The following is a 25,419-nucleotide window of genomic DNA, read 5'->3' on the forward strand; positions in this document are numbered from 1 at the left end:
TTTCTAGTTTCATTTTATTTACAGTGTATTTAGTTTATGCCATGTTATAAGTGCATATCAGGGTTGTACATTACTTACAGGAATAACAGCAGAGTTGCCCCTTTTATGTAACAGTATATTTAACAATAAAAAGAAAATCATAATGTCATAATGCCTGTGATTCCTTTGGTGTTCTCCATTATCAATTAGAAAATAAACTAGAGTTTCTAATCCCCCAGTTCCTTGAGGACTTATTTAAAAAGCGACCTGAATTTTTACCTTCATGCAAAAACATTGCATTGTTTACAAGATGAATATTAAAATAATACAATTAGAATGAAAAGTGTTTTCCTTTGGGGTTCTCCTGAGAAAGAAAGTGAGACAGACAGACACCTTGGGATATAGCAGGGAACATTAATATCTGCAAAGCTGATTGATATTAATGCATTCTGCTAATCAAGTTTATTTTCTTTACTGACTGAAGTTAACACTGGTCCTTTAATTTGCAAATACTACAGTTCTGAAAATTATATTTCTGAGTTGATTGCTGGTGGTTATGCTACATGGTGTCATTGTAAACTCACTGCAAAATAGATTATTTACACTCACTCTAGAAGAGGAAATTATCCCCAGCATATCTTTCTTGCAAAATTAGTAGAAATGCTGGTTGTTATTAAACCTGATCAGCTGGTATCACAGCAGGGGTACTTGTGAAAAAAATTACTTAATATCTCTTTGTTTACAGTCTTCACTGAGGTGAATATATTTAATGTAATTATTCAACTGCTAACCATCTCCTGATGTTAACTATTGCTGTTTAAAGAAGTTGCATTCTTAACAAAACCTGTACCACACCAAAGGTTTTATTTTCCTTTTCCTAAGAATTATATGTTGTGTATATATCTAGAAAAGAAGTCTTAATGAAGAGGTTTTGTACTGATTAAGCCCGAAGGTGTTATTACACAGAGGAAGTTTGATTTTTCTTGCATCTTCAGAAAGGGTAGCATTGTGTAGAACTAAAAGAGGGGATTTCTTAATCAGCCATTGGTTTATAAGACAATATGGGAACAGTTCACTTTATGAGTGCCTCAATATCCCTTTTGAAGAAGCAATTAAACCTTAATGGGACCACTGTGGATTTAGTAAATAGATTGAAACAAACAGATAAAAATAGTAACTAATCTACAGAATTCTATTCTATTCTTCTTGGAGAAAAAAATTACTCCAAATCAGAAATGGGCAAAATATGTAAATATAATGTGCTTAGATATTCACATGATGCCTGTTGATTTCAAGGGGGGTCATGCAAATGTATATGAGTGGACTTTCATTTTGAGTCTCTTCAGTTGGCTCAACAATTTAGTTTTTTAGTTATATTTATGTTTCACTGTATCCTTCAAACAGCTCCCAGAATGAATGTATTTCATGTCTTGAATCATTAGACCAGCCTTAAAACTGCATTCTCTTTCTCTACATAAATATTCCTATGTAACTGGTTGGCTAAAAAGATCACTTGATCATCCAGGATACCTCTCATCCAAGGTGTGCTAATTTTTCTTAGCTCTGATATATGACTTCAAACTGGAAATGAATCTTTTAAAAAAATACATTGCTCCCCAAGCATCACTATAAGGAACAGAAAGTAGCTGGGTTGGCTATATTTTAGGGGTTTGGAAAAGCAGCTTAATGATATTCGTATTAGAAATGATAAACCTGTAGAGTTATAACTTCTTTCTCCAATATGTTATTAGGTTTAAGCTTCTTCAGCTCAACACTTTTTTTTTTTTAATTTATTTAGCTGTGCTGGACCTTCACTGAAGCATGTGAGCTTCTTAGTTTCAGCACGTGGGATCTAATTCCCTGACCAGGGATCAAATCTGGGCCCCCCTGCATTGGGAGCATGGAATCTTACCCACTGGACCACCAGGTAAGTCCCTCAACTCTTATTTTGATGGGAGAACGTGTGCTGTTTTCAGTTGCCAGAATTCTTCAATTAAACAAAATAATAATTAGAACAACTCACTATTATGTAATAATTTTTTAGTTACTCATATTATTATTCTTTGGGGATTGGAAGTGGTATATGTTTTTGTTCACACCCAATTCCTATACCCAGCACAATTTCCGACACATTGTGGGTGCTGAACAAGTATTTGTTGGGCAGGTAAACGTCAGCTTCCTCTGCCTCCTGTTGTTGCCATGCCCTTGTTATACCTGTGTAATCACATGAGCTCCAGGAGTCACACTATTGTGCCCAACAGTCTACCCTGAAAATATCATTTAAAGTCCAACCAGGAAAGAGGAAGCACTCTATTTAAATCAGAGGGAATTTACTGCAGGAACCTTTTTCACAGGTGCCAGAAGAAGCTTAAAAGGGGGATGGGGAAGGTAACCGAAAAGTTAGCAGCAGCAGGAATCCACACACCTAGACTGGAGGGATGAAAGGAGGAAGTGGTAATGTCTCAGCTCAGGGTCTGGGAATGCCTGATGGAACCAGAAACCACAAAAGATACTGACTTTAAGAGGGCAGAGCAACCATTGTTGGGGAGGCACCCGAGGCAGAGAAGGGAGAAATACTCTTGCTTCTCACTTCTTTGGGGCCTCTCATTCCTTAGTGGAAAACCCTGCAGAACACCAGCTGACCTGGGAGCCTAGGCTGCCCATACTCGCATCACCCCCATGACTCCAAAGCTTAGCAGGGAAGGGTGAGGAAAGAGTCTGAGAACAAAAAGGCCATGATGTGATCCTCTCCCAAGGGGAGTTGCTTTAGGGATAATGCCAGTTTTGTGCCTTCTATCTCCCATTTACATGTCCCTCTATGCTAAGTACTCTTTCTAGTTAACTTCTACCCCAGAGTAACTTCACAACACCTTTTCATCCTAAGAGACCCCTTTCTGGAGACACTGACAACTCAAGATTGAGCAGCTAGCCTATGTTTTATACTCTGCTTGCCCAGCCCAGTAGAGATGAATCCAGTCCAGTTGACCTTGCCTCAGAGCACATCCACCCGCCTCCCAGATCATATCAAGAGCCAGAGAGAAATCCACCCAGGTTGAGGGTGGAGAGAGCAATGTGACCTTGATGACGCAGGCCAATGTCCAAGACTTTAGTGATGTGATTAGGGCAGCCTCTGCATCACCACAATTCTAGGCTTATACTTTTCAATGAATTTTTCCTTTGGTCCCTCACAGTTATTTTATGATTCATAAGTGAGAATTTAAATTGTGTTGTAAAATAAGGACAAGATAAAATTAATTTATATTATTATTATCATCATTTATAACATCTTTTACTGAGCATCTGCTTTGATCTCTATAACTCCGTGACACTAAAGCAGAATGTCTTACCTTCAGCATTATTGACATTTTCCTTTCAGTATTCTTGCCTTGAGAACCCCATGAACAGTATGAAAAGTCAAAAAGATATGATACTGAAAGATGAACTCCCCAGGTTGGTAGGTGCCCAACAGGCTACTGGAGAAGACTGGAGATGGTAATGATGACCCTGTATGCGAGACAGCAAAAAAGACACAGATGTGTAGAGCAGACTTTTGGACTCTGAGGGAGAGGGAGAGGGTGAGATGATTTGGGAGAATGGCATTGAAACATGTATACTATCAGGTAAGAAACAAATCGCCAGTCTATGTTCAATGCAGGATACAGGATGCTTGGGGCTGGTGCATGGGGATGATCTAGAGAGATGATATGGGGTGGGAGGTGGGAGGGGGGTTCATGTTTGGGAACTCACGCACACTCGTGGCGGATTCATGTCAATGTATGGCAAAACCAATACAGTATTGTAAAGTAAAATAAAGTAAAAATAAAAATTTTTAAAAAAAAAGAAAAGAAATCACTCCAGAAAGATTAAAGAGACAGAGCCAAAGCGAAAACAAAACCCAGTGTGGATGTGACTAGAGATGGAAGTGAGGTCCGATGCTGTGAAGAACAATATTGCATAGGAAACTGGAATGTTAGGTCCTTGAATCAAGGTAAATAAGAAGTGGTCAAACAGGAGATGGCAAGAGTGAATGAACATCGACATTTTAGGAATTAGTGAACTAAAATGGACTGAAATGGGCGTATTTAATTCAGATGACCATTATATCTACTACTGTGGGGAAGAATCCCTTAAAAGAAATGGAGTAGCCCTCATAGTCAACAAAAGAGTCCGAAATGCAGTATTTGGATGCCATCTCAGAAACGACACAATGATCTCTGTTTGTTTCCAAGGCAAGCTATTCAATACCACAGTAATCCAAGTCTATGCCCCAACCAGTAATGCTGAAGAAGCTGAAGCTGAATGGTTCTATGAAGACCTACAAAACCTTCTAAAGTGAAGTGAGTGAAGTCGCTCAGTCGTGTCCGATTTTTTGCAACCCCATGGACAGTAGCCAACCAGACTCCTCCATCCATGGAATTTTCCAGGCAAGAATACTGGAGTGGGTTGCCATTTCCTTCTCCAAGGGATCTTCCCAACCCAGGGATCAAACCTGGGTCTCCCACATTGTAAGCAGACGCTTTACTGTCTGAACCACTAGGGAAGTTCAAACCTTCTAAAACTAACACCCAAAAAGATGTCTTTTTCATCATAGGGGACTGGAATGCAAAAGTAGGAAGTCAAGAGATACCTGGAGTAACAGGCAAGTTTCACCTTGGAGTACAAAATGAAGCAGGGCAAAGATTAACAGAGTTTTGCCAAGTGAACACACGGGTCATAGCAAACACCCTCCTCCAACAACACAAGAGACAACTCTATACATGGACAACACCAGATGGTCAATACCAAAATAGACTGATTATATTCTTTGCAGCCAAAGATGGAGAAGCTCTATACAGTCAGCAAAAACAAGACTGTTAGCTGACTGTGCTTGGATCATGAACTCCTTATTGCCAAATTCAGACTTCAATTAAAGAAAGTAGGGGAAACTACTAGACCATTCAGGTATGACCTGTATCAAATCCCTTACGATTACACAGTGGAAGTGACAAATAGATTCAAGAGATTAGATCTGACAGAGTGCCTGAAGAACTATGGACAGAGGTTCATGACATTGTACAGGAGGCAGTGATCAAGACCACCCCTGAGAGAAAGAATGCAAAAAGGCAAAATGGTTATCTGAGGAGGCCTTACAAATATCTGAGAAAAGAAGATAAGTTAAAGGCAAAGGAGAAAAAGAAAAATATACCAATCTTTCCTTAAAAGAAATGGAGTAGCCCTCATAGTCAACAAAGGAGTCTGAAATGCAGTATTTGGGTGCAATCTCAGAAACGACATAGTGATCTCTGTTCGTTTCCAAGGCAAGCTATTCAGTACCACAGTAGTCCAAGTCTGTTTTCATTCCAATCCCAAAGAAAGGCAATGCCAAAGAATGTTCAAACTACCACACAATTGTGCTCATTTCATATGCTAGCAAAGTAATGCTCAAAATTCTCCAAGACAGGCTTCAACAGTGCATGAACTATGAACTTCCAAAAGTTCAAGAAAAGGATTTAGAAAAGGCAGAGGAACCAGAGATTAAATTGCCGACATCTGTTGGATCATTGAAAAAGCAAGAGAATACCATAAAAACATCTACTTCTGCTTTATTGATTACACCAAAGCCTTTGACTGTGTACATGACAAGAAGCTGTGGAAAATTCTTAAACAGATGGGAATACTAGACCACCTTACCTGCCTTTTCAGAAATCTATGTGCAGGTCAGGAAGCAACAGTTACAACTGGACATGGAACAACAGACTTGTTCCAAATTGGGAAAGGAGTACATCAAGGCTGTATATTGTCACCCTGCTTGTTTAACTTATATGTAGAGGACATCATGTGAAATGCTGGGCTGGATGAAGCACAAGCTGGAATCAAGATTGCTGGGAGAAATATCAATAACCTCAGATATGCAGATGACACCACCCTTATGGCAGAAAGTGAAGAAGAACTAAAGAGCCTCTTGATGAAGTTGAAAGAGGAGAGTGAAAAAGCTGGCTTAAAACTCAGCATTCAAAAAGCAAAGATGGTGGCATCTAGTCCCATCACTTCATGGCAAATAGATAGGGAAACAAAGGAAACAGTGACAGACTTTATTTTTCAGAGCTCCAAAATCACTGCAGATGGTGACTGCAGCCATGAAATTAAAAGATACTTGCTTCTAGGAAAAAAAGTTATTACCAACCTAGACAGCATATTAAAAAGCAGAGACATTACTTTGCCAACAAACGTCTATCTAGTCAAAGCTATGGTTTTTCCAGTCATCACTTATGGATGTAAGAGTTGGACTATAAAGGAAGCTGTGTGCTGAAGAATTGATGCTTTTGAACTGTGGTGTTGGAGAAGACTCTTGAGAGTCCCTTGGACTGCAAGGAGATCAAACCCATCCATCCTAAAGGAGATCAGTCCTGAATGTTCATTGGAAGGACTGATGTTGAAGCTGAAACTCCAATACTTTGGCCACCTGATGCAACAGACTGACTCATTTGAAAAGACCTTGATGCTGGGAAAGATTGAAGGTAGGAGGAGAAGGGGACGACAAAGAATGAGATGGTTGGATGGCATCACCAGCTCAGTGGACAAGAGTTTGAGCAGGCTCTGGGAGCTGGACAAATGGACAGGAAAGCCTGGCGTGCTGCAGTCCATGGGGTTGCAAAGAGTGCGACACAAGTGAGCAACTGAACCGACTGATTTTTCCCATCGTTTATAACATCTTTCACTGAGCATCTGCTTTGAGCTCTGTGATAACTCCATGACACTAAAGCAGAATGTCTTACCCTCAGCTTTATGACATTTTGGGCTGGACTGTTCTTTGCTGTGGGGGTTGTCTTGTACTTCATAAAATTCTTAACATCCCTGCCTCTATCCACTAGAAACCATTAGCACTCCTTTCTCTCAAGTTGTGACAACTAAAAACATCTCCTGATATTGCCACATGTCCCCTGGGATGTGGAAATCATTCCTGATTAAAAATCTCTGTGTCAGGGGTGTACAATTGTTGTGATCCCATTTTACAGGTAAAGAAAATAAAAGAGATGTTAAGGGAACATTCCAGGTTTTCCATAATCTTATATTTTAAATTAAAAAATATGGTTTTTTTTTAAAAAATTTACTTATTTGCCTTACAAGGGATCTTTAGTTGTGGCATGCAAACTCTTAGTTGTAGCACATTGGATCTTGTTCCCTGCCCAGGGATGGAACCCAGGTGCCCAGCATTGGGAGTGTGGAGTCTTAGCCACTGGACCCCTGTAGAAGTTCCTTAAATTTTTATATAAACTTTAAGTCAAATATTAGTGGGAACTCTGAGTGAGTGAGTGAGTGAGTGAGTGAGTGAGTGAGTGAAGTCGCTTAGTTGTGTCCGAGTCTTTGCAACCCCATGGACTGTAGCCCACCAGGCTCCTCTGTCCATGGGATTTTCCAGGCAAGAATACTGGAGTGAGTTGCCATTTCCTTCTCCAGGAGATCTTCCCGACCCAGAGATTGAGCTTGTGTCTCCCACATTGTAGGCAGACACTTTACCGTCTGAGCCACCAGGGAAGTTGCTGATCTGGGACAAAGTTAAACTGGGATTCAAAAAGAAAAGGCACTAAGTATACAATTGTGAAATTCACATTCAGGCCCTAGAAACTGAAGAGAGAATCTTGAGTTTTGATAACTGAAAGGTTGTGGGATATTATCATAATAGTTATATGTTGTAACAAATTTAGAGTCAGGACTATTGGGGATAACCCTGGAATTTGCTTAGCAGGAAAAATAGCATGAGTGACTTTCCATCTGGCTTTAACTTAATGATTAAATTATTTAAATTTTTTCCTGCATTTAAAATCTTTGGTTTCTTCAAAATAAGGGCACCTTAATTTCCTTCGCCACATCTGTCTGCTCATTAATATACATGTTTTCCTCTTAATCAGCAGTTGGCTACCAGATGAAGTTTAGATAAATGGTTGTCAGCTTACCTTACAGTTCTTTTATGATAGATTTTGGATGGAAGAGTTACAGCAGATACTCCCAATAAGAAGAGGCTGCATTCCCTCTCTGTGGTTCATTGAATCCATATGGATCAGAACAGCTGGAAGGATGGATTTGCTACCTGAGGCCACCAGTTATGTTGCCAACCGTGACTCTCACTTGCTGACCCTTGTATAATGCATTGCAGTTGAAGGAATGTTGATCACTCCTTTCTAGTCTGTGATGAATGTGTTATTTAAAACTGATGTTCTTGTAAACCACTGGTGAGTTTCCATGTCTCACAGGTGTGAACAAGCCAGATAGTCAATAAATTGACTAAACTGTCCTGCGAACAAGCAGGTGGGAAGGTAACTTAGACCTGGTTTGGAAAGACTTCTAGAATAAAAATAGTTTCTGACTGTTATTGTTATAAACAGCATGCGTCCTTAGGGTCTGTGTTTTAAGATTACTTTATCTGAGTTGCTTGATCCCTAGGTCAGCTCCTGAGAGCACCTGCATTACCTAGAATGCTCATCTATGGCAAGCTGAGTTTGAGAGGACAAAGCTTTACTGATTTAGATGTACCTACTCAGTCTGGGGTGGTGGGTCCAGCTTCTTAAGAGGTGAATTTCTTTGATTGTGTAACACCCTGTGAGCCATCCATAGAGAGTTGTCTAGAAGCACTGTCATGGTTGATACCATTAAACTTTTATACATCATCTGCATAATTCTTCTGCCACTGAGTTTCTACTTCCCTAGCATCCTTCCTATTACAGCTTGACTTTCCAAGTAGCCCTGTCTCCAAGTAGGGTATAGGGCACACAAACCAATGGGAGTGCCTTAGTCATGTCCTAGTCAGTATATATGTCAGGCATATTTTTCATTATACAAATTCATAAATTGGCATCAAGCTGGAAAACTAATAAAATCAGTTAAGGAGCTTCCATATCCAGAAAGAGGTTGGATTTAGTCCTTGTATTCTAGCTATATTTATCTATGAAGTAAAATGAAGCACCAGAGTGGTTTTAGCATTTCACCAGACATTCTTTATTTAAAATATTTATTTATTTACGTGGCTGTGTCGAGTCTTGGGTGCAGGATCCCGGTTGCTTCACGCAGGATCTTTCATTGCGCTGCGTGAACTTTCTAGCTGTGGTGCGTGGGCTCCAGTGTAGTTTTAGTGCCCGGGCTTTAGTTGTTCCATGGCATGTGGGAACTTGGTTCTCTGACCTGCGTTAGAAGGTGAATTCCTAAGCACCGAACCACTAGGGAAGTTCCATCAGACATCCTTTAACATATTTTTCTCATAGTTGTATGGAGTTTTTTTCTCTCCAAGCAGCTGCTAAATTTCCTCTGGGCAGTAACCTTTTTTTTTTTTAACTATTTTTATATATACTGTAGTACATAGTACAGTGGTGGAAACATGCTTAACCTTCCCTTAAAACTTACTGCTTGTTTTCTGGCTCCCCTAACACTATTAATTCACCAAAGTAGAGAGATATTTGGTAAAGATGGGGAATAGTCTGCTACAAGTACACTGAAGTGCTACGGAATGATGAGTTAGTTGATTGCCAGAATTATACAGTGGTGTCACCTGTGGTAAATCAATAACTATGTAAGCCATGATGCCTTTTTCTAAAGGAGCATTTATTGTGTGTTCTATCTAGGTGTGTGCCTTAAAGAGCAAGGTAGAGGCTACTAATATATTGGACTTATATAAAGAAAGGAAAATTCTAAATGTATCAGGAGGGAGGGTAATTGAATAGACTGGAAATACATTTATGATCTGCACTTCTTTTGTGACATGTGACTACTACACTTCTTCACTAAACACAAAAGCTAAAACAGTGAAGAGCTCTGCAAAAAGGATTTTTTGGAATAATTCTGACCTAGATGCTAGAGTGGATATCACATGGCTTTAAAATATGGGGGTGGAGAAGGTTGTTTTAAATAGGATATTCCCAATTAAAAAAGAAATTACTGTTGGTTAAAATCTATATCTATCCCGTTTTTCTGGTTATTAATATAAGTTGATGATATTGAACTTGCTTTAAGTTGCTTTGAATCTGGGGGTGTTTATGTCCTTGCTTGACTTTGAAACACTGTTTTAGTCTTTCTGGCACCTCTGAGCTGTCTTAGACAAGGTGCTCACTGGTCTGCACTGCTGAAATTTCCAGGGTACTTCTTAGGTACACTCACTGTATCTTGCGGCTGTCTCTTAGGGCTGCTCCAACAAGTTTTCACAAACTCTGTGGCTTAAAGCAACAGAAATTGATTTCCTCACAGTTATGGAGGCCTGAAGTCTGCAGTCTGGGCTGAAGTCACTGTCTCAGTGGGGTAGCACTCCCTCCAGAGGCTCTAGAGGGGAATCTTTCCTTTGCCTGTCCCAGCTTCCTGTGGCTGCTGATTTTTTGGCTCATGAAACGTCTCCCTATTCTGCCTCCTTGGTCAAAGAGGCTCAAATCTCCCTCTGCTTCCCTCTTATAAGGATACATATAACTGCATTTAGAGCCCACCTGTATCATCCAGGATAATCTCCTTGTGCCAAGATCTTTAATCACATCAACAAAGGTTTTGTTTTGTTTTTAATTTTTATTTTTGCCATATAAGGAAACCCATAGGTTCCAGGGATTAGGATGTGGATATTGAGGATGGGGGCATTATTCAGCCTACTTGAGTTATTTAATTGATTAGTATATAGCACTTTAGTTTAATAGTCATTTTCCCTTAGTATTTATAAGATGTTTTCCCCATTGTTGTCAAACATCCCATGTTACGTATAAGAAGTCCAATGCCAGTTTAATTACCATTCTTTAGTAAGTAATCTTGCCCCAAACTCACTTGTATGTACTAGAAGCTTTAAGTGTTCTCATTCTATTGTCAAATGTCACAAATTTCTCCAGAAGTTATTTATACTATGAGTTCTTCCCATATTTCTAGAAAATATTTAGCATGTCCTTTCTATCTAACCACTTAAATCTTTCTTCACTTCAGGAAAATATTCTCTTTATTATTTGTTTCCCTCCATCTTTTCTGTTATCTCTATTTAGGACTCTTATTAGATAGATTTTGGGTCGCTCAAACTATTATCTGAGACTCTTAATTTTTCTTTAAACTTTTTATCCCTTTATTTTTGCTTTGCATTTTGCAAAAAAAAAAATCCTCAACTCAAGCTTCTAGCTTTATATATGGAACTTTAGTCATGTCATTTCTGATATTCATTACTTCTATTTGGATTACTTTCTATTTTGGTTCTTGTTTCAATTTCTAGGAACTCTGAATACTTTAAAAAAAAATAGTAGCCTGTTATAGTTTTATGGCTCTCTTTTCTTGAATCTAGCTGAAGATTTTAATTATGCTTTTTTAAAAAGTTCTCTACTTTTTACTGCATGAGTCTGTTTCCTCTCACTGAAATATTATCATAACGATAGGTTCAGTTCATTCTGTACTATTGTAAATTCATATGATGAGAACCTCTCTGTGTCTCCCATACTTAACTACATCAAGCTCAGGCCTTTTGGGAGGTGTGTTCAGCTTCAGGTGAATACAGTTGTTCAACTTCTGCAAAATACCATGAGCCTAAGATTACTCACAGAAAGAGTGTATTGAAATGGACAATTGCCAACTTACTGAGAGCTAATCTTTCCTGTTAGGTTGTTAGCCTTATGAAAAGTGATTGCATTTTATCCAGTGCTGTATCTGCAGCACTTAGCCCAGTTCTGGCCATAACTGTTGCTTAATCAATATTTATTAAATAAAAGAATGAACAGATATATGATATTTCAAGTTTGGCATAGATTATCACTTGACTTGTATTGAAGGTAGACTCTAAAGAAAACAAGGTCTTTGGGGAAGAACATCTTATTCCATACATCATCGTTTATTGCCTCATATATAGTTGGGTTGAAGTAAAAATATAGCCAGAACCCATCTTTTCTATTTTTTAATTTATTTAAAAAATGTTTAAAAGTTCATGTATAGTTGATTTATAATACTATGTTAATTTCTGCTGTCCAGCAAAGTGATTCAGTTATACATTTTCATACTTGTCCATTATGATTTACCATAGGATATTGAATATAGTTTCCTGTTAAAAAGTAGAACCTTGTTGTTTATCCACTCTATATATAATATTTCACAGAACCTATCTATGAGACAGAACCCATCTTACAGAGGGTTTCCTGAACACTTGAGAATGGCCACAATCAATAAAGAGTACTTTCCCTGACTATCCATTCTCCTCGCTGTAAGAAGGACAGGTTACTTGAATGCCCCTCATGCTCCCATGACTTTGTTGGAGCTGTTCCTTCTTCCACCAGGATCCTTTTCCTGCCCCATCCAGCCTTCCCTGACTACTTCAAACCCCATTGCTCTCTCCATTTTGCGCTTCTATAGGACTTGTATGTGTATCACACTATTTAGTACTTCAGTTTTATTGAATAAGTATTTATTGTCTCTGAACTTGGCTTTGAGCTAGGTTCCAAAGAGTATACAAAGATGAAAAAACTCACAGTCCTGTTTTCAAAGAACCTTCAGTCTGGTAGGGAATGTGGTATATAATAAGAAGCTGTACGAAAACTCAGTAGGACCAGAAGCATGGGAGTAGTAAAACAATATACATAGGAAGTTCAGGGTGAGGAGAAATGGTGCCTTCCTGGTGTGTGGCTTTGGCATTGGCCTTGGAAGTAGAATGGGTTTTTGTCAGAAGGTAATGGGGGAGGAAACGAGAAGATAGAAGAGATATGTATAAAATGCTCAATTAAACTGTAAAAGACAGAAAAAGAGTGGAATACAAAAGTAAGAACCAGGTGAAAGTGTTAGTTGCTCAATCACGTCCGACTGTTCTGTAACCCCATGGACTGTAGCCCACCAGGCTCCTCTGTCCATGGGATTTTTCAGGCAAGAATACTGGAGTGGGTTGCATTCCCTTCTCCAGGGGATCTTCCCAACCCAGGGATCAAACCTGGGTCTTCTGCATTGCAGGCTAATTCTTTACCAGCTAATCCACCAGGGAAGCCAAGAGTGAGGATAACAAATATGATAGCTATTAATCCAAGCATACCAGTAATCACTTGGAATATCAGATGTGTAAATGCACCAATTAAAACATAGGAATCATCAGAGTGAATCAAAAAGCAAGACCCAACTATATGTCATCTGTAAGAAACCCGCTTTCATCTAAGATTCTTAAAGACTTAAAAGTAAGTGGATAGGGAAATATACATGCATAGGGGGACTCTACTGTCAATATGTCAGCTCTTCTGAGCTTGATCTATAGACTCAGTACAATCCAGATCAAAATCCCAAGTGGTTTTGTGTATATTGACAAAGAGTTTATAAAACTTATATGGACAGGCAAAAATACCGAGAACAGTTGACACTGTATTTAAGGATAAGAGCAGTTAGAGGACCAATACACTTGACTTGTAGACTTAATATAAAGTTATAGTTGTTAAGGCAGTGTGGTACTAGTGAAAGAAGGGACAAGGAGATCAACGGAATGGAATCGACAGCCCGCAGAGAGACTCAGATGAATATAGTCAACTGTTCATTGACAAAGGAGCAAAGCCGACATAATGAAGAAACGGTAGGTTTTACAACAAATGGTGCTGAAACAATTAGACATCAAAGCAAAATTTAAAAAATCTGGACACAGACCTTACACCATTCAAGAAATTATATCAAAATTGATTATAGATCTAAATGTAAAATTATAAAACACCTATAGGATAACAGGGGAGAAAATTTCGATGACCTTGAGGTTGGTAATGACTTTTTAGATTAAACACCAAAGGCATTATCCGTGAAAGAAAAAAAATTATTAATAATCCTGAGACTTCCCATCCAGGAACATACTTTATCTCTCCTATTATTTAGTTCTTTTAAAATTTCTGTCAGCAGTGTTTTGTGGTTTTTGACAAACGGATCTCACGCATATTCATTAAATTTATCTCTTAGGTATTTAATGAATGTTTTGGTACCAGAGTAAATGGCATATTTTTTAAAATGTCAATTATCAATTGTTTATAGCTATTATATAGAAAGCAAGTAGTTTTTTTATATTGACCATAGATTCTGTGATCTTGATAAACTCAATTGTTAGTTCTCCTAACATTTTGTACTTCTAGTATTATGTGTGTAATGTTGCAAAACAAACTATCCCTAAACTTAAATGGCTTGAAATAACATTTATCATCTTAAAAGTTTTTTGAGCCAGGAGACTGGAGGTGGCTTAGCTGTATCCTCTGGCTCTGGGTCTCTCACAAGACTAAAATCAAGGTGTTGGCCAAGGCTGCCATCTTCTCAAGGCTCGGATGGAGTAGAATCTGCCTGTATAATGTTGAGCAGAAATGGTAAGAATAGACATCCTTGAGTTTTCACTGATCTTAAGGGTTAAGAATTCAGCTCATCACCATTAAGTGTAACATTAGCAGTAGAATTTTTTGAAGATCCCCTTTATCAGCTTAAGGTTTGATTAAACATGTCAGAAAGCTAAATACTAAGAGTAAGTTTTTTAAAAGTCATCTTTTATATGAAACTAAATAAAAGCTCAATCTTTTCTTCCTAAAGCCTATGAGGTCTGTTATGTTTAGGAACTGAAAAATTTCAGAGTTTAGAATGATAATTTAGTTCATGTACTATTTATTACTTAAAAACTCCTTGGGGACTGAGCAATACCTCGTAATCAAAGGCATAATTATTTCCATAGAAAATCATGAATGCTCACTCTGTGTGGGATAAATAGAATCTTTAATAGTCTCCTATTAGTTCAAGTCAGGTTTTCTCATTAAATGAGCTCCAATCACATCAAGTTTTGCTACCAAAGGAATACTGATAGTACTGTTCATAGTTCTTTTTCTTGGATTTTAGAATTTCAGAAAAGAGATTGAGGACATATAATAGATGGCAATAATAAATAGACTTCCCTGGTGGCTCAGCGGCAAAAGAATATGCCTGCCAGTGCAGGAGATGCAGGTTCAATTCATGAGTCGAGAAGATCCCCCAGAGAAGGAAATGGCAACCCACTCTAGTATTCTTACCTGGGAATCCCACGCACAGAGGGGCCTGGCGGGCTACAGTCCACAGTGTTGCAAAGAGTTGGACATGACTTAACAACAATAATAAATAGAGATAAGAGGGAAAGTTTAAATGGAAGTCAAAGCATGCTAAAAGCCTTGCCTTAGGAGAAGACATTGGTAGAAAAGTAATTCTAAAGCACCCAACATGAGAGGCAGAGTGACAGAGAAGTCTCAATTGAAATAGACATTTGTCTTAATTGACTGAAGTTGCGTTACTCTAACTTTCTAAATTTTCAAAAGCATATGACTCTGTGAACACATTGCTAAGGCCCCTCCCTAAACCTTGGGAAAAGGTTTGTACAAGAGAGAGGCCCTGAAGCTTAGACTTCATGAACTCATGGTAAATTTGAGAAGGAAACAACATTGCTAAAGTGACACTTCAGAGTCTGATTCTGTCTCCTCCATCAACAATTACCTATATCTTTCAGTAAAAACTCCCCATGTGAACTTTAGTTATTTATATAAAAATAAGACCACACTGTACATATGATTGTGCACCTGCTTTTCTCCATTCAAACTGTATTGAGCACAGTTTTCCCTCTATTTTATTTATAAGCTACCCAGAATTTCATCCTATGAAATATATTTATAATTTAAACTAACTTGTTTATAATAGTTTATTCTTACTGCAGTGAACATTTTTATAAATATGTCTGCACACATTATGTATTTCTGTAAGAGAAATACCTAGAAGAGATTGCTGTGTCAAAAAGAGCATCTGGTTAAAATTTTGATAGATTCCTCTAAATTGTCCTAAAGGTTTATATTCATACACTTTCTAATGAGAGTATGTGAATATGCCATTCTCCTTACTCCAAGCCCACACTGGGTACGATCATTCTACATCATCTTCAAATTTGATATGATATCAGCTATCAGATACAATATCTATAAGGAAGTATCATTGTTTTGATTTGGATTTATCATTTTCTAAAAGTAATTTTTATTGGACCATAGTTGCTTTATAATATTGTATTGGTTTTTGCTGTACAGCAAAGAGAATCAGTTGTATGTTTACATATATCCCCGTTTTTGGATTTCTGCTCCCATTTAGGTCACCACAAAGCATTTAGTAGAGTTCCCTGTGCTTTATAGTAGATTCTCACTGGTTATGTTTTATACATAGTGCCAATAGTATAGACACATCATTCCCAATCTCCCGATTCATCCCACCCACTTCCCTTCCCCCTTTGTATCCATACGTTTGTTCTCTATATCTGTGTCTGTTTCTGCTTTGCAAATAAGATCATCTGTACCATTTTTCTAGATTCCACATATAAGCATTAATACATGATATTTGCTTTTCTCTTTCTGACTTACTTCACTCTGTATGGCCGTCTCCAGGTCCAGCCACATCTCTGCAAATGGCACAATTCCATTAGTTTTTATAGTTGAATAATATTCTGTTATATATATGTACCACATCTTCTTTATTCACTCCTCTGTTGATGGCCATTTAGGTCCTGGCGATCTTAAATAGTGCTACAGTGAACATTGGGGTACGTGTATCTTTTTTAATTGAATTGTGGTTTTTCTCAGGGGTGGCATTGCTGGGTCGTATAGTGCATTTATCATTAATGAGACTGATCATATCTATTTGTATTAATAGTCTTTTCCTCTGCCATTGTCTGTTTTTTCTATATGTTTCATTTTGTTTGCCAAGCCTGATGTATTATTAATTGATTTGTAAAATTAATTATTGTTAACTTGTAAAAGACCTAGACCTTGTTACTGCTCTTAGTGTTTTTCCTTTGTCTTATATTTTGCAGCATTCCCCTCGGTTTGTCAGTTCCCTTTTGGTTTCAGATAGAGATGGTTAACATGTGTGTTTCAGGTGAAACAATTTAAGCCTTCATTTCCTCATGTGCTAAAAAGGAACATTATAGGTGTGATGTTAGTTTTGTGTGTCAACTTGACTGGTCATGGAGTCCAGGCATTTGGTCAAATATTATTCTGGGTGTATTTGTGAGAGTGTTCTTTTAGGAGAGATTAACATTTGTATGGGTGAACCAAGTCAAGCAGATTGCCCTTCCTAATGTAGGTGAAAGTGAAAGTGGCTCAGTCCTGTCGGACCCTTTGTGACCCCATGGACTATACAGTATATGGAATTCTCCAGGCCAGAATACTGGAGTGGGTTAGCAGTTCCTTTTCCAGAGGATCTTCCCAACCAAGGGATTGAACCCAGGTCTCCTTCCCTCATAGCTCAGTTGGTAAAGAATCTGCCTGCAATGCAGGAGACACTGGTTTGACTCCTGGGTTGAAAAGGGACAGGCTACCCACTCCAGTGTTCTTGAGCTTCCCTTGTGGCTCAGCTGGTAATGAATCTGCCTGCAATGAGGGAGACCTGGGTTCGATCCCTGGGTTGGGAAGATCCCCTGGAGAAAGGAAAGGCTACCCACTCCAGTATTCTGGCCTGGAGAATTCCATGGACTAAGTTTCTGGGGTTGCAGAGTCGACACGACTGAGCAACTTTCACCTTTTCTTTCACTTCACCTTCCTCACTGCAGGCAGATTATTTACCTGCTGAGCCACCAGGGAGGCCCAATGTATCTGGGCCTCATCCAATTCATTGAAGACTTGTTTAGAACAAAAAGGCTGACAAAGAGGGAATCCTCCTACCTGACTGATGGGCTGAAACATTGTTTTTTTTTCCCCTGACCTTTAGACTTTGACTGAAGCATCAGCTTTTCTTGGTTCTTAAACCTGCTGGCCTTTGGACTAGAACTCCCACCATTGGTGGTCTTGGTTCTCAGGCCTCTGGACTAGGACTAGAACTCCCCATCAATCTCCTGGGTCTGCAGCTTGCCTTCTGCAGATCTTGGAACTTCTTAGCCTCCATAGTTACTTGAACCAATTCCTTACAATAAATCCTTTTATTGTACACACATATGTTCCTCCCCTCCAACCCCATTGGCTTAGTTTCTCTGGAGAACCCTAATACGATCATCTACCTTACAGTACTATGGGGGAAGAGAGAAGGCAATATGCGTGAAGAGTTAGCTTAATTTCCTTTACATAGTAAGTACTGAATAAATATTATGTGTAGTTAACTTTATTTGAATTATTTTTGCCATTTGGAAGTTTCACAAAGTCACATATATCAATCCTTTCCTTTATGACTTTATGAAATTAAAAAAAAATTTTTTTCCTCTGATATGTGTCAATTGCCTCTACTTTTTGTGTTTAAGAAATAATCCATCTGGAAATTTATTTTTATGTATGTTTAATTTGGAATTTAATATTTTCCTTCAAGTGGATAGCACACTATTTACTTATTATGATCTATTCCTTCAGTGTTCTCTAAAAGCACCAATGTCAAAAAGTCCTTTAGGTTTTCAAGGGGAAAACATTTCTTTTCTCAAGATTAGAGATTGTATATTTTTAAATAAACAAAAGCATACTCCAAATAAGCTCTTTCATGTTTCTTGTCCTGACGACCCATAGGGAAAGAAAACATATTTTTCTTGTTCACACAATTGCCTATGTAAAATGCAAGAAGTTAAATCTGATTGGTGTCTTAAAAGCCATTTAGTAGTTAAACATAATCCAAGCAAACAAAGGCAGGAAAAGATATTGATTTTGTGTCACACAAATGTAGGTGAAACATCTAAGCCTTGAATAATGCTCCCAGGGCACTTTTCGATGTGATCAGGCAAAGCTGGAGAACACGTCGTATTTAATGATGTGAGAACTCGTTTCTCTACAAGGTCAATGGTATGTGCTTAACCTTTAGGCGCTTGGATGGCCAGCTGCCCCACTGGTTTATGGAGTGGAGGCCGACACGAGTGCGGATTTAGGGCAGTGATGACTTGATCTTGCCAGTGCTCCATACTCTTACCCAGACCCGGTGAACAAATCCATCTCAGTGGCTGTAGCCTGTACTTTTCTGAGCTGTCCATGCCTATCTCTCGTTTCTGACTTACCTCCTGAGATGAAAGGAACACAGCTGCCTTTGGAAAATAGGACTTCTCTCATCATTGTGAGGAAAAAAAAAAAGCTTTGTTTTGATTCAGCCTCTAAGGTCTTAAACAGCCTCCAAAAGGCAAAAACAATATCCACATGACTCTAGATCAACACTGCTTTTTATTTCTCATTTTGGCATAAGTTTTCACTTTCTGCATTTTCTGTTTTCCTAAGTTGTTCTTAAGAATGCCAATCCTTTGAGACTCTGCTAGGAAGGAAGGAGGGAAGGACATAAGGCGGGGAGATGTTAAGCTGGCTGAGGTTAGTCATGTTTAGGGCATAGGATACTGTCTTTTGGAGACTCACAGTACACATCAGCAATTAAAGTTCAGCCCCATCAGTTAAGAAATGTGCTTGATTTAAAATCTAGGATTTTTCGATTCATGTTTGAACCCACAACCTATGGTTTAAAAACATGTGACATCTATTCTCTTATTTGGTAAACGCTCGTATTTGGTATATTGCTTTGAAATTGTTTGTAAAACAGAACTTTATCAATGAGTATTCTTTTTAAAAATATTTATTTGTTTAGCTGCACTGGGTCTTGGCTGTGGCACTTGGGACCTTCAATCTTTGTTGTGGCAGGTGGGGTACCTAGTTGTGGCATGTGAACTCCTAGTTACAGTGGATGGGATCTAGTTCCCTGACCATGAGTTAGACCCAGGCCCCCTTGTGTTGCCAGCACAGAGTCTTAGCCACTGCACCATCAGAGAAGTCCCTGTTGAATATTATCATTAATTTCTATTATAAGCCAAGAGGTGACTTCTAATGGAAGGAACAAACCAACCATAAAACATCATCAAAATAGCAGGGAAGATTTCTAGTCTTCATATTAAAGCTCGATGTCCCACCTGTATCCTTATGCATCTAATGCTGTCCTGTGTATCTTTTGAAGAAGTTAGTCAGGCTAATGAAACATTCAACTCTGGAGCAGATGGGAACCTAGCCAAGGCATCTGAACAGCTCCTTCTTTCCCAGACAAGATCTAGAAAAGCTCAGAAGATAGGCAAAAAAGAGATGTGTAAGGACATCTGGACACTAAATCTACTTCCTTCAGTTCTCTCTGTTTTGTCCTTTTCTTTATGACAGCTTAATCCTCAAACTAGACTCCTCACAGTTAGGGGCCATCCCCATTCACAACAATGTTGGAGACACTTCTGAAAAGTGTGGAAAAACCACTTCCCCACCTCCTGAGTGGTCTAGTCTGTCTGAGATGAGACCTTTACATTTTCCCAGGCTGGTGTCCCCAGAAGAGTGACTGATGCCCAGAGGAGAAATTCATGAGCCCAAATCATCCACCTTCAAGAAGTGCAACTGTTTCAGAGAACAAAAGTCTTTTTAGTATCTACTGATATGATCATACTACTTTTCTTCTTTAATTTGTTGATGTCATGACTTACATTGAAAGACTTCCTGCTTCTAAATTATCCTTACATTTCCAGAGTAAACCCCATTTGGTCATAGAGCATTGTTTTCATATACTGCCAATTTCCCTTTGCCAGTACTTGATTTGTCTTTGAATTTAAATTCCTGAGTGAGATCAGGCTAGAGTTTCCTATTTTTATAACATTTTGTAACATTTCTGTCAGCTTTGGGAATTAAAGTTGTGTTGGAATCAATATGAATTAGGACACTTTCCAACTTTTTATTATGGTCTGAGTTATTTTGAATTATAAAGGAATTATCTGTGTTCCTTCAAAATGAGATAGAACTCAGCTGTGAAACTCTTTAGTTCTGGTTCTTTTAAAATAGATTCACAGTCATTTTTACATCTTCTATAACTGGTGGCTTTCCAGGTTGCTCAAACAGTAAAAAAAAATCTGCCTGCCATGTAGAAGATCTGGGCTCAATCCCTGGTTGGGAAGAGCCCCTGGAGAAGGAAATGGCAACCCACTCTAGTATTCTTGCCTAGAGAATCCCATGGATGGAGGAGCCTAGTGGGCTACATACAGTCCATGGGGTTGCAAAGAGTTGGATACCACTGAGCAACTAACATGCACACACATGATGACTAGTCTATTCAAGTTTTGTCCTGTTTTGTAATTTCTTTTACAAAGTTTAAAAAATAACTTTATTGAGGTATAATTTACACATCACAAAATTCAACTGCTTTTAGTAATGTATAGTTTCAGAGTGTACAATTCTGTAATGTTTAGTAATATAGATCAATTTAAATCACGTGTATTTTTCTGAAAGATATCCATCTCCTCCAGGTTTTTACTTCCAGAGAATTGCTCATAATATTTTCTTATAATTACACACCTCTGGAAATGTTGGCTTTCAAATGAACATGCCACTAGGAGAGAAAAGAGAAGGAAATGGTGATGATACCTGAGGCAGTCAATAAACGAGGGGGGCCATATTTACTGAAAGAGCTGAGCAATTTTTAAGCCAGGACCTGTAAAGTGCAATTTTTTTACATTCCTGATTGGAAGTGTTTTCTGGCTGGTAAGAGAGCTTAAGCACTCAGGTTCCTTGGATCAGAGCTGAGACTGAGAAGTTTCAGACCAGGAAGCCAAAGCCACAATATCTGGCACTTTCTGTTTCTTAGTGGTTTTTTAATTGGCCACTTCCTTCAGTTTAAAATTTTTATAATAATACCAGTGTGTTTTACTACTTTATAGGGGGAAATTTCACTGTAGGTGTAACCATTTATCAAACACTCTTTAACACCAAGAATCCACTAAATTGAAACTTCCACCTTAAAATCAAACTTGTATATAAAATGTGTAATATCACTAAATTGTAGAATAATTATTCACGTGGGTATGTTGCATACAATGTAGGATGAACCAAAGCAAATATGAATTTATGCCTTATTTTGAAAATCAATTTTATTGACATAAATTTACAGAGTAAAATTCATCCTTTCCAGTTATAGAGTTTAATGAGTTTTTGTAAATATGTTTAGTTTTGTTACCACCATCATAATCAAAATATAGAATATTTTTATCATCTCCAAATTTTTCCTCATACCTCTTTCTAGTCATTCCTTTTCCCAACTCACAGTCCCTGGCAATCACTAATATGATTTCTGTCTCTTGAGTTTGGCCTTTTCAAGATTACTATATAAATAGAATCATATATTATTAAAATACAGATTTAAATACTTAATTTAGGTTTTCATTTGGAATTTGAAAACTTTATGTGCACCTTAAACTTTAAGAGTTTAAAACTGGAGGCACTGAATCATATATTTAGTTTTTAAGAACATAAAAGTACCTTCTAAATTATTGGTTATTAAAAGTATATATTTTCTAAATTATTGGTTTTCAAAAATTTATTCTTAGAGTTGTCTCATCTGAGATTCAGCCACATTATCTGAATTTAGAGAGATTGAATTTAGAGAGAATAATCTCAGAAAATCAGTATGGTTGATATCCTCAAGAAAAAAAACAAAACCTTGGAGGTCAATCCTAAAGAAAATCTTGATGGATTGCTTTTATCTGATTTAGAAAAACAATTTTGGAAAGAAAATAAAAGATTCTGATGAAAAAACAAATAGAAACATATAGTATCTTTTGTGCCCTGCATCAGCAGTATTCCTGAGATTCGTTTATGTCATTGCGTGCATCAGTTCTTTCCTTTTCATCACTGAATACTATGCTGTGGTTTGGAGATACCACATTTCCTTATCCATTCACCTTTTAAAAGATATTTAAGGTGTTTCCAGCCTGTGGCAACTATGTATAAAGCTGCTTTAAACAGGGTTTTGTGTGCATATGTGTTTGCGTTTCTCTTGGGCAGATACCAAGGAGTGGGATGGCTGGGTTGTGTGCTAAATGTGTGTTTAACTTTATGAAAAACAACCAACCAATATTCTAAGTGACTGACTTAGCATTTTGCATTTCCACCAGTTCTGTAAGAGAGTTGGAATTTCTCCATGTCCTCACCAACCCCTTATAGTTTCAGGCTTGTTAATGCTTGTCCACTCTGGCATGTATGTAGTAGTATCTCATTGTGTCTTAATTTGCATTTTCTAATGATTCATGTCTTTGTCATCACATCTTGTCTTTTGTGAAGTAACTGTTCAGATTTTTGCCTATTAAAAAACTGACTTGTTTTCTTATTATTGAGTTCTAAGTGTTCTTTATATATTCTGGCTAAAATCTCTTATCAGATATTTGTCTTGCAAATATTTTTCCCAGTCTGTAACTTGTCATTTTATCTTCATAACTGAGTCTTTAGAAGAACAAAGTTTTTAATTTTGATAAAGCATAATTTATCAATCTTTTACCCTATCTTTGGTTTGTCCTTCTTGTGTTCTAACTAAGAAATCTTTACCTAAACTAAGGTCATACTGTTCTTCTAGAAGTTTTATAGTTTTAGATTTTACATGCATGTGTATGAGTCATCTCAGGTTTATTTTATATACAATAAGAAGAAAAGATCAAGGTTCAATTTATGTTATTCAGTTGCATTGTTCTAGCACTGTTGTCAGAAAAACTTGCACCATTGAATTACTGTGGCTTCTTTGTTGATTATCAATTACCATATTTCTTTTGGTCTATTTCTAGAGTTTCTATTCTATTCCATTCATCTACATGTCTATGCATGCTAAGTCGCTTCACTTGTGTCCAGATTCATTGTGACCTTGTGGGCTGTAGACCACCAGGCTCCGCTGTCCATGGGATTCTGTGGGCCAGAATACCAGGATGGGTTGCCATTTCCTCCTCTCTGGGATCTTCTCCACCCAGGGATCGAACCTGCATCTTATGTCTCTTGCATTGGCGGGAGGGTTCTTTAACCACTAGCGCCACCTGGTAAGCCCTGCTTCGTGTCTATACCTATGTCAATACTACATCACCTTCATCATTGTAGTTTTAGGGTGAGTTCTGAGATCAATTAATGCAAGTATTCCAATTTTGTTCTTTTCAAATTGTTTTGAGTATTCCAAATCCTCTATTTTTCCATATAAATTTTAGAATCAGCTTGTCAGTTTCTACCAAGAAGCCTGCTGATACTTTGACTTGGATTTCGTGGATTATAAGGATCAATTTGGAGAGAATTAAGAGCTTAGCAATATTGAGTCATCCAATTTATGAACACACTACAGCTCTATTTAGGCATTTCTTCATTTCTCTTATTGCTATTTAGTAGTTCCAACATGCAGCTCTTGCACTTATATTGTGAGATTTATCCCTGTTTATTTTTAATGCTACTATAAATAGTATTAAAATTTTTTAAAATTTCTAATTGTTCATTGTTAGTGTATAGAAATAGTTGATATTTGAATATTGACTTGTCTCCTGTGATCTTACTAAGCTTACTTATTCTAGTAGTTTTTTTAGTAGTATCCCAATGCTTTTTTGAATGAGCTTATATCAAAATGCAGTTGTGATCTTGGAAGTGAGGGCTATTTATTTTTTGTCTGATACATGTGGGCAACTGATTATAGAGTGACAGAAGATTTTTGTAAGCCCTACAATGTGTGTATGGATTTTAAAGCTGACTATAAAATTCCTGGAGATCAAGAAGGGAGTGGACTTCAGTCAGTAGCCTGCAGAGAGGGATGGTGGGGGGAAGAATTTGGGGAACTTCCAGGAAAGATTTAAGACCCACTGATATGTCCTGATTGTCGGTTTGGGACCATATGCCTTATACCAGTGTTTTATAAACTGAGTTCTGGGATGGTCACGTTCTTCTCCTTCTCAGTAAAAATTCCATGATCAAATAAGTTCAGGGAAAACATCATACTGTATCCTCCTCTTGGAATTTTACAGTGTCTGTTAGCATATTAAAGGCCATGAGAAAACCTAGAATAAAGATCCATGTTTACACAGCTTTGTTTAATCCAACATTTCCCAAACTCATTTGACCACGGTACCCTTGTTTAGTATAAACCTTCCTAATAATCCAAAAGCTCTTTAGCTCATGCTCTGCAAAATACACTCAGGAAAATGCTGCCATGAATAATTCTATGATCTCTTTCTCACCTTCAGTATGAGAACAATATTCACATAAGGCTATTAAGTGAGAAGTAGCTGATTGCTACAAAATGCTCTGAGCAATAGAATGTACTTAGAATTCTGTAATAGAGAGAGGTTTATGTTTTTGATGTGTTCATTTCCTTCTGTTTTGACTTAGAAATGATGGGCAAATATTCTCCCAACATTTGGTATGGAATTAAGCCAAGAGAATGATTCTCCCCCACACTACAGTATTGTTTGGTCTTTTCTCATGTTCTCCTTTGCTTGTACTTCTGTCTTTCTTATTTTGCTCTGATTTGTTGTAACACTGAGCCATCAAACTGTAAAAAAGGTTTTCTTCATGAGGCATTCTGCCACCTGCTTATGTGCTTTGTGTAGTGATCAGAGCAATAGGAGAAAAATAGATACTGTACATCTTTCAGAGAAAATTATTTTCTAATGATTGACAGCCTGCAATTAAACCAGCAATAAAATAAACAACATTTGAAGTTTTTAATGTGAAGCAGCTTGTATTATAATTCATCATATTTGAGACAACAAAT

General features: G+C 37.7%; 1 long non-coding RNA gene across 1 annotated transcript in view; it reads left to right on the forward strand.

Annotated features, from left to right (window-relative positions):
• The first annotated feature begins 1,640 nt into the window (after window positions 1-1,640).
• Window positions 1,641-25,419, forward strand: part of LOC105610560 (uncharacterized) — an 80,801-nt gene continuing 57,022 nt past the window's right edge. The window contains exon 1 of the long non-coding RNA XR_001434923.4: window positions 1,641-1,906. This is a non-coding gene — a long non-coding RNA (uncharacterized LOC105610560). The remainder of the gene's footprint in view (window positions 1,907-25,419) is intronic.

The sequence above is a fragment of the Ovis aries genome, chromosome 7, assembly GCF_016772045.2.
Source record: "Ovis aries strain OAR_USU_Benz2616 breed Rambouillet chromosome 7, ARS-UI_Ramb_v3.0, whole genome shotgun sequence".
Lineage (NCBI taxonomy): Eukaryota > Metazoa > Chordata > Mammalia > Artiodactyla > Bovidae > Ovis > Ovis aries.